The sequence below is a fragment of the Ovis aries genome, chromosome 12 (genome assembly GCF_016772045.2).
Source record: "Ovis aries strain OAR_USU_Benz2616 breed Rambouillet chromosome 12, ARS-UI_Ramb_v3.0, whole genome shotgun sequence".
In the NCBI taxonomy this organism is placed as follows: domain Eukaryota; kingdom Metazoa; phylum Chordata; class Mammalia; order Artiodactyla; family Bovidae; genus Ovis; species Ovis aries.
In genome coordinates, this window is record NC_056065.1 from 61178574 (window position 1) to 61187335 (window position 8762).

At 42.4% G+C, this 8762-nt stretch overlaps 1 long non-coding RNA gene across 1 annotated transcript; it reads left to right on the forward strand.

Annotated features, from left to right (window-relative positions):
- Window positions 1-712: 712 nt before the first annotated feature.
- Window positions 713-7543, forward strand: LOC121816047 (uncharacterized). Its single transcript, XR_006055499.2, has 2 exons — window positions 713-822; window positions 2763-7543. It is a non-coding gene; the product is annotated as an uncharacterized LOC121816047 (long non-coding RNA).
- Window positions 7544-8762: the final 1219 nt, after the last annotated feature.

Here is an 8762-nt window from a genome sequence, read left to right on the forward strand (position 1 = left end):
GGACTCAGAGTTGGAAAACAAAATATCTCACAGAATAAAGAAACAATAGGGAGGGAAGGAAAAAAAGTTGTTTTGAAAAGTAGTAATAAAACTTCACCGCAAAACATTTGCTTCCTGTAAATCCAGCTTCAGGATTCCCTGATGAGCCCCAAAGCTATGGAAAAACATGAAAAAGAACATAGTGTATTCAGTTTTCTGAGGCCTATGACTTGGCTACATTTTAGATAATCCCCGGACTAACGCTGATTTTTATGGCTCAGCCTCAGAACATGTCTTCTCTTTGCTGTCTTATAAAATGCTGGCGAGTCTTAGGGTACTTCTTTGGTTCTTTATGGATGGTCCAAGACCTGGAATATTAGACATATGGCCTTCTGTGAGTATGGTCTGTCACTTATGTCAGTTCCCATTTCCAAGACAGCTGGGAAAAAAAAAACACGTATCTCATTCCCAGGCAAGATCAATCTACGGCAAAACTCTGAGTATGTTCAAGAGATGACAGGCAGGTTGTTCCAGATGGAAAAAGAGAGCCCATCACATGCCTCGTACGTGTGTGTTCCCATTCCTCCAGCAGTGCCTTTTGTTATTCATTAAGGATTATATTCTTTTTTTTTTTTTGCCTGTTATCCCAGGCTCAGGAAGAAAACCCTTGATGGGTTAATGAATTGCCTAGCATACTGAATGATTTATCTTGTGTTTCTCACTAAATGAGAAGTTTCAACAGATCATTGCTGAGGTGTTGGGAGTGTGTTTCTAGCTAAGGGCAAGCTGCTGAAATGCCTCATAGCCTTGCAATCCGCTGCCTGAAGGCGACCCCACGAGAAGGTATTTTCCAAAACGTTCCTCATGTTATCTCCTGTCTATTGGCTGCTAATTCAGAATGTGGATGTAACGGTCTAAATTTTTTTAAGGCTGAATGTTACAACAACACACTATGTAGTAGGTACAACTATTAGACGATGATGATTTTTTTTTTAGCATACAGCACTAGCCCGCTTTCTCACCCAGGCTTTGTTTTGATTAAGGCAGGCACTGGCAAAACACTTGAAATTCATTCTGTTTCTGTGAAACGGATGTTTTCCTTTGTCAAACGCTATCTGAAAGCTGAGATCAATCTACAGATACTGACAAAGGAAGATAGCTAAGATGTTTGTCAAAAACAAACAATGATTGCCAAACAGTATGTAAGGCAGATCCCATTTATGTAAAAATATGTATAAATATAGTATGTGTTGGTATATGAACGGAGGAAATTTGAAAGACTATGTACCACATTATTAATAGCTGCTATGTCTGGGGATGGGATTGCCAGGGCTTTTTACTTCCTGAGACATCTGTATGATTTGCCTTTTATACAATAAGCATCTGTTACTTTTCCAATCCAAAAGGGACAAGGGATGCCAAAATAAAGTTACTCATGAGGACTGAACTGATTTCTTAGCCCTAGAGTCAAGTGCGCCAAGTTAACCAAAAGCAAACAGAAGCAGGAATGACCAGTTCATCATGTGGAAGACAGTATTATTATATATTGATAAATGTTATATATATGCTTCTGAGGATGGAAGAAAAGGACAAATGCCAGAAGAGACAGAATTTTTTATTTGTTAAAAATAAACTTGCTTTAAAAATAAGTAAATTTATTTCTTAAACTGCTTAGAAAACTTTTTCAAACTCTTAGAATTATTTCAAAGAGTACTCATCTTGGTTGTATAATCTGAACTCTCAGTTTAGGAAAATGTTCAGCTAGAATATGTCAGATGTTAGCTGGTAGTGCCTGACAGTAATGTACTGATAGATAGTTCAATTACATCAGGAGATCTAACTCACCATTTTGTGAGTCATCCCAGTATGAAGGAGTGGAAAGTACGTAGTTTTTGGAGATTCAACCTGGATTCAAGTCTCCCTTACCCTCCTATATTTATAATTTGATCTTGAACAAGTTACTTAACTGCCTAGAGCCTCAGTTTCCAGAATTAATATGCTTTGTAACAATAATTACTGAGGTAGGGTGGTTGTAAGGCTTAAACAAAATAATCTGTAAAGTGCATTTTAAAACCTGCAAAAAAATATGCTCTAGCGATAGCAGGACTATTGAGTGAATGAATGAATGGGAAAACATTCTTCTAGACTTCGTCAAGTGTTCCTACCAAAATGAGGGAGAGAGACTCTATCTAATTCCTTCAAATGGGGAGTGTTTTTCAGAGCAAAAGTGACTCTTGTGATTTAGAGAATGGGAAAAGTAAATAATAGTTGAATGAAGGCTCTAGATTTAGAATAATGTTGAAAAATTCTGAAATCGTCATACACACATACACACACACACAGTTACATCTAGAACCTATCATCTTTTTCAGGCTATCTCAAATGTCACAGCCCTTGTGAAGTCTTTGCTGATTTCCCAGGCAAAAGCAGGAACTCCCTCCCAAGGAAGGCCTGGTGTGGAAAGATTAGCTGTGCCAATGAGATTCTCTTTCAGAGGAATTAAAGCTAATAGAATCTAAAGGAGCTGGACAGAGAAGCCCACTGTCAGTAGTTCCTTAATGATAGTGCCCCAGAGTGACAGTTCTATGGCTCAAGTCTACTCTTGCTCCCCCAGTGAGCAAAGAGGTAAAGTCAGGATATTTTAGTTCAGTTATCCTATATGGAAATCTTGGGAGTATGTAAGCACCTCAGAGAGAAGTTTAAAATCCCCATTCTTTTAGAAGTATCTTGACCTGACAGATTGTTTGTAGCCGCTCATCATGTTTTCTTTCCTTATCCTGCAGCATTTTCTGCTTTTCCGTTTGCCACATGATGCTTCTGACCAGCAATGTCGGCACAAGCAATGTTTGGGGAATCTCAGAGCAAGACAGTTCTGGTGACCAGAAGAGAACCAAGGACCAACTGTCTAGATTTGGAAAATAACAGAAAACTGTCATTTAAAAATCTACAAGAGTAGAAGAAAATGTGTAATGACTGTGAGTGTGGCTAGAAGAACCTAAAACAAACTTGATACTGGGCAAGCCAAGGACCAGGAGGAGGAAAATCCCATGAAGGAGCACTCAGAGAAGAGACCAACACAGAGACCACTGGTGATCACTTCCCAGGAGGTTTTGATGGGAAGGTGGAGACTGAATTCAGACTGTAGTGACTTTCTGTCGGTTTGTTCTGGCTGCGCTGGGTCTTCACTGTTGCGCGCAGGCTTTCTCCAGTTGTGGCGAGTAGGGGCTACTCTCCAGTTGCGGTGTGTGGGCTTCTCATTGCAGTGGCTTCTTTTGTTGAGAAGCATGGGTGTGTGGGCTCAGTAGCCTGAGTTTACAGGCTTAGTTGCTCTGCAGCATGTGGGATCGTCCCGGACTATGGATCGAACCCGTTTCCCCTGCATTGGCAGATAGATTCCTAACCACTGGGACACCAGGAAAGTCCCTACAGTGAGCTTTAAAGTGATGTTGGACTAAAGAAGTAGAGTAGTGCTCATTGATAATCCTTCTAAGGAGACTGGCAGAGGAAGAAAATTGTCCAAACAGGCTTGACATCCTTAATTGTTTCCTCTCCACCCAAGGGCAAGGCCACAGGTTCCCTATTAATGGAGGCTGGACTAGGTATCTGCACCTTAAGAAATCTCACTGGCTCCCTTCCAATTTCCTGAAACTTTGGGCTCTATCTTCCTATTCCTAATCACAGATCCTTTAACCCCCATCCACCTTTTCCCCATCTCCACCCAGTATATTTTGGATCGATACAGTGTTTGAGGATTTCTTTTGTTCTCGCCCTGTTTCACCCGATGCTGCCCTCTGCTCTCTTTTTGTTCTGTGTCCTGGGGCTTGACTGTAGCCCCTCCCTATCTGGGTACCCAGGCCCTGACACCTGGCCTCCCTGAGCCTCTCCGTTGGCCTAGTTTGGAGCAGAACTGGTTCAGAAGGAGAAAGAAAGGCATGAAATTGAAGAGGATAAAGTCAAGGAAAGCAGTGTCAGTTGGTTTCACTCTCAGAGAGACTGAGGAAGGAGAAAAAGAGCCTGAAGCAGAGGGCAAAGGTAGGAAAGAGGAGAAAGGTGAGGAGGAGAGGTGGCAAGTCACCTGAGTGAGTGGGAGGGGGTTAAGGACTTGGGTGGAGGCCTTGACAGGGGACGGGAAACTTCAGCCAGCCTCAGAGATAAGGTGGAGAAGCTGACTCTAAGGATGGGTGTGGTTACAATTCCTCGGCAGTGAGGATTCTGCTCAGAATGAAGGGTATGGCGGTTGGACAGCAGGTTTGAACTTGCGAGTTTGGATGGTCACTTGGGGAAAGGAAAGTGAACTGAGCAAGGAAGAGGATATTAAGTAACTGGGAGACCAGTCGACGCTGGAGACCCAGCACTGGGAGCTGTGCCTGCTGCACTATTGTGTGCGTTTCTCCAGAAGCCTTTTAGCCCGTGAAGAGCATCTCTTGTGAGCCAGGCCGACCATCAGTTCTGGTGATTAAGGCCAGCATTCCCAGGACCTGACGTAGTTCCAGCCCCAGGATCAGATGCATTGGCTTTGGGACACTGGAGCACTCACAGTGAAGGAAACTGAACATCCTTTCAACTGACCTCTTGCCTCTAGAAAAGAAGTGAGTGCCCTACAGACAACATATACAAATTTGACAAAGAAATGGTAGACTCTACAGCGAAATTAGTATTTTGCAGGATCAAGGCCAGTTCCCCACTTGCTGTACACTGGCCCTGCCCTGACTGAGCCTTGATGGAGACCCAGCCGGCCTTCTGAGCTTCCTGCTACAGCTGGAAATTCTCATGACCCTCCCTGCCCATTTTCCTGTAAAGACTGAGCACACGGCTTTCCTGGTCTCTTTGCCACAAAGAATTAGGGAGTATCCTGGGTTAAAAACTGAGAAAATCTGAAGCTAGCATACTTCATGTATGAAGTCTGATTAAAGGAAGGGTATCTGCTGGGCCACTCACATGCTCCAGCAGGAGTACCATCTTGTCAGCACATGGGTCCTGACCCATGACCTGCCTGGAACAGGACTCCTCTGGATGTCCTTTCCAACAGCCTGGCTAGCCCCACCATGATGAACTGTCTAAGAATGCTCAAGGGCTAAAGACACAGCTGTGGTTGTTCTCTGGAATGAAGACCCACTCTGCTCAAGGGTGCTTTGCCAGGATAACTCCACCGCCATCCCTGGGAAATCTCACATGTTCCCTCAGCTGGGAAGGAAGCCAGCCAAGACTGAAAGGATCTCCTCTCTTTTCCTTGCTGGTTCACCTACCTTCCCACAAATGTTCTGGCACCCTAGTGGTTTGTTGTTGTTGCTGTTGTTTAGTTGCTAAGTCATGTCTGACTCTTTTGAGACCCCATGGATTGACTTCTGTCCATGGGGTTTTCCAGGCAAGAATACCAAAGCAGGTTGCCTTCTCCTCCAGTGGATTGAACACGCATCTCCTGCTTTGCAGACAGATTCTTTACCACTGAGCCACCTGAGAAGCCCCACCCTTGTGGTTACAAGGAGCCGAAGTTCCCTTGCAGTCCAGGCCCTTATAGTCCCAGTGTCAAGATTTCAAATGCAAAGGACAAAAAATTAAGTGCCAAGGCCCATACATTCCCAAACCAAGTGCTAAACCCCCTATACAGAAGCTGCTGGCCTTCCCATCACCCATCTCTATAAAAGAGGGAAGGGGAAGAGGCTGGTAGAGGATTGGTTCAGAGATGGTGATGTGACCTCTCATCCATGAGGAATGGGGAGTTAAGGTTTCCTCCTCTCCTCAGATCAAGGGGAGGGGACTCAAGGGAACACAGTGTTTGATACATCCTCAGAGATAGCTAACTAATTTGTGGAACCCACACAGTGCAAAATAAAGGGGAGACCCTTCTTCAAATGCAGGGTACAATGACATTAAAAGTACTAAATTAAAAAAATAAAAGGGTGGGTTATATCTTTGCTGCCAGAAACCATCCTATTGAAGAAGTTCTCGAGGTCTGCTTTGGACAAAACTTAGGACCTGGGTTCCTTAAGAATGAAGAGATGAAAAACAAGGTTCGTTAATTACCTATTGTGTGCCAGTCACCATGGTAGGCCTTTTATATCTGTTATCTTGCATAAACTTCATGACAATCCTGTGGTTTTCACAGTTGTCCCAGGTTACACAGAGGGTCCATGGCAGAGACAGGATGTGGGTCTAGGTCTTACAGGCTCCAAAGTCTGCAAGTCTGTGTTCTTTCTATTCTCCTTCAGGTTCTCCCATGGAAGATGGGAAATGGGAGAATGCTGGTAATTGGGGGGCATCTACTTGAGCCGGCACTATGCTTGATGGAGTTGGTTCAGCTTTTTGAGGATAAGCTTCTGCTTCTGGGGAGTCCTCTTCCAGGCCCTTCAGATAGGCACATCATCCCCACCATTTGCTCCAGCAGTTTAGCCACCAGGCAGAGGAGCTGAAACACTGATAGAGAAGGAAACAAATTTCTCGTAGGTACTCATTTGTCCACTCATGTATAATGCTTCATTGAGCCATCCTCTTTTGCACCCCTGAATTCTAAGGGCCTTTATGCCTCTCTCTTTTCCCTTTGACCTCCTCTTTTCTCTCTATCTAGGACCAGCAAAAGTTAATGAAAAGACAACTGAGAGGTTATGTACATGATGAAAGGAAAATAACTTATTTCAGAGTTGCATGCTTTCTGAAATGAGATTTCCATGTATTAAACCACAACAAAAAAATGACCTGTCTGGCAAATTATCTTGTTTGTCCAAGAACTATTCTATTACTTGACTCAACCATAAGTCCATGAAATTAACTGCTATCAGATAAAACAAAAAGGGTCGTAATTAAGCAGAAGCTGGGCAATGGGTTTGATGATCCTTTTCCTAGAAGGTTATGATCTTGGAATATGTGTCAATTCATGACTGTATTTCATGCCTTGTCTAAAACATGGTCTGAAAGACTGGAGCTGTGAGTAACCTTGGCAATGGAGCAAGAAGGGAGGATGGCCTATTGTGGAATCCAGATTCTAGAGCTGCAAGTTTCATGGTGGTCATCTAGTCCAGCTGTCTGTTTGAGAAACGAGGAAACTGAGACCCAGAGATGCTAGATAAACTTTTTAATGACCCCAAAGTCATTAAGGCAGAGTTGAATCAGGAATTCGGGTCTTCTGGCTACCAGTCCTGGGCTTTACCATTGTGCCCTATTATTTTGTCTATGGTTTATTTCTGGAGATTATTTTTATTTACCAGCTTAGGGCTTCCCTGGTCTCAGTGGTGAAGAATCCACCTGCCAATTCAGGAGACACAGGTTTGATCACTGGTTTGGAAAGATCTCCTGGAGAAGGAAATGACAACCCACTCCAGTATTCTTGCCTGGGAAATCCCACGGACAGAGGAGCCTGGTTGGCTACAGTCCATGGGGTCACAAAGAGTCAGATATGACTTAGTCACTAAGCCAGAAAAACTAATGTTTAAAAGCTTTTATTTTAATTTTTAAAATTATAAAAGTAATGTATGATTATTGTAAAGAAATTCAAAATATAAGTATATTCAGTGAAAAGTACATAGAGTAAAAAGTTTTCTGGCAGACCAGAAAGTGTCTGCCTTTCACTTCTCTCTCCCAATTGTGTTTTCACTCCAGAGGAAAACTCTGTTAACAGACTAGTCTATATTCTTGTCGACTTTTTCCTATGCATTTATAAACACATATGTTTCCTTTTTCATAAATGGAAACACACTATTCATAATGTTTAGAGGTTTGCTGTTTTTTATTTAACATTTTTCTGCACAAAGATACTTATCTCTTTTTGAAATTGAGATATAACTCACATAATATAAAATCCCATCATTTTAAAGTATGTAACTCAATGGTTTTTATTATATTCACTATACTGTGCAACCTTCACCACTATTTAATTCTAGAATGTTTCCATCACCCCAAAAAGAATCCTTGTATCAATTAGCCATTAGTCTCAATTTCCCTGTCCACTCATTCCCCTGAAGTCTCTCAGTCGTGTCCGACTCTTTGCGACTCCATAGACTGTAGCCTACCAGGGTCCTCCATCCATGGGATTTTCCATGGCAAGAGAACTGGAGTGGGTTGCCATTTCCTTCTCCAGAGGATCTTCCTGACCCAGGGATCGAACCAGGGTCTCCTGCATTGTAGGCAGATGCTTTACCATCTGAGCCACCAGGGAAGCCTACTCATTCCCCTGGCAACCATAATCTATTTTCTGCCCTTAGATTTGCTTATTCTGGACATTTCATATAAATACAGTCATGCAAAGTATGGCCATTTGCATCTTTTATGATTTAGCATGTTTTCCAGTTTCATCCATGTGGCAGATGTGGCAGAGCTTCACTCTTTTTCAGGGCTGAATAACCTTCCATCTTATGGATAGACTATGTTTTATCTATCCATCAGTTGGTGATGAATGGCCATTTGGGTTATTCCTGCTTTTTTATTACCATGGGTAATGTTTCTATAAAAATACTATAAATATTCATGTTTTACATGACTAAATGTTTTTAATTTTCTTGGATACGCTTTTCTGAATTACTGCATAATATCCTATCATTTGAATTTGCCATGTAACCACCTCTCCTATCGCTGAACATTCACCTTTTATTCAACTCCAAGAAAATACAAGTCATGGTACAATATGCATCTATATGCATATTTCTTTGAGAGAGATAGCATAGTATCTGCAGTGTCACACAGAAGTGAGCACTGTGTCTGGATCCCTGCACTGCCACTTCTTAATTGTTAACTTGTTTCTGTTTCCTTACCTGTAAAATGGGGTAAAAATAGAACTTCCTCTCAGATTCTAA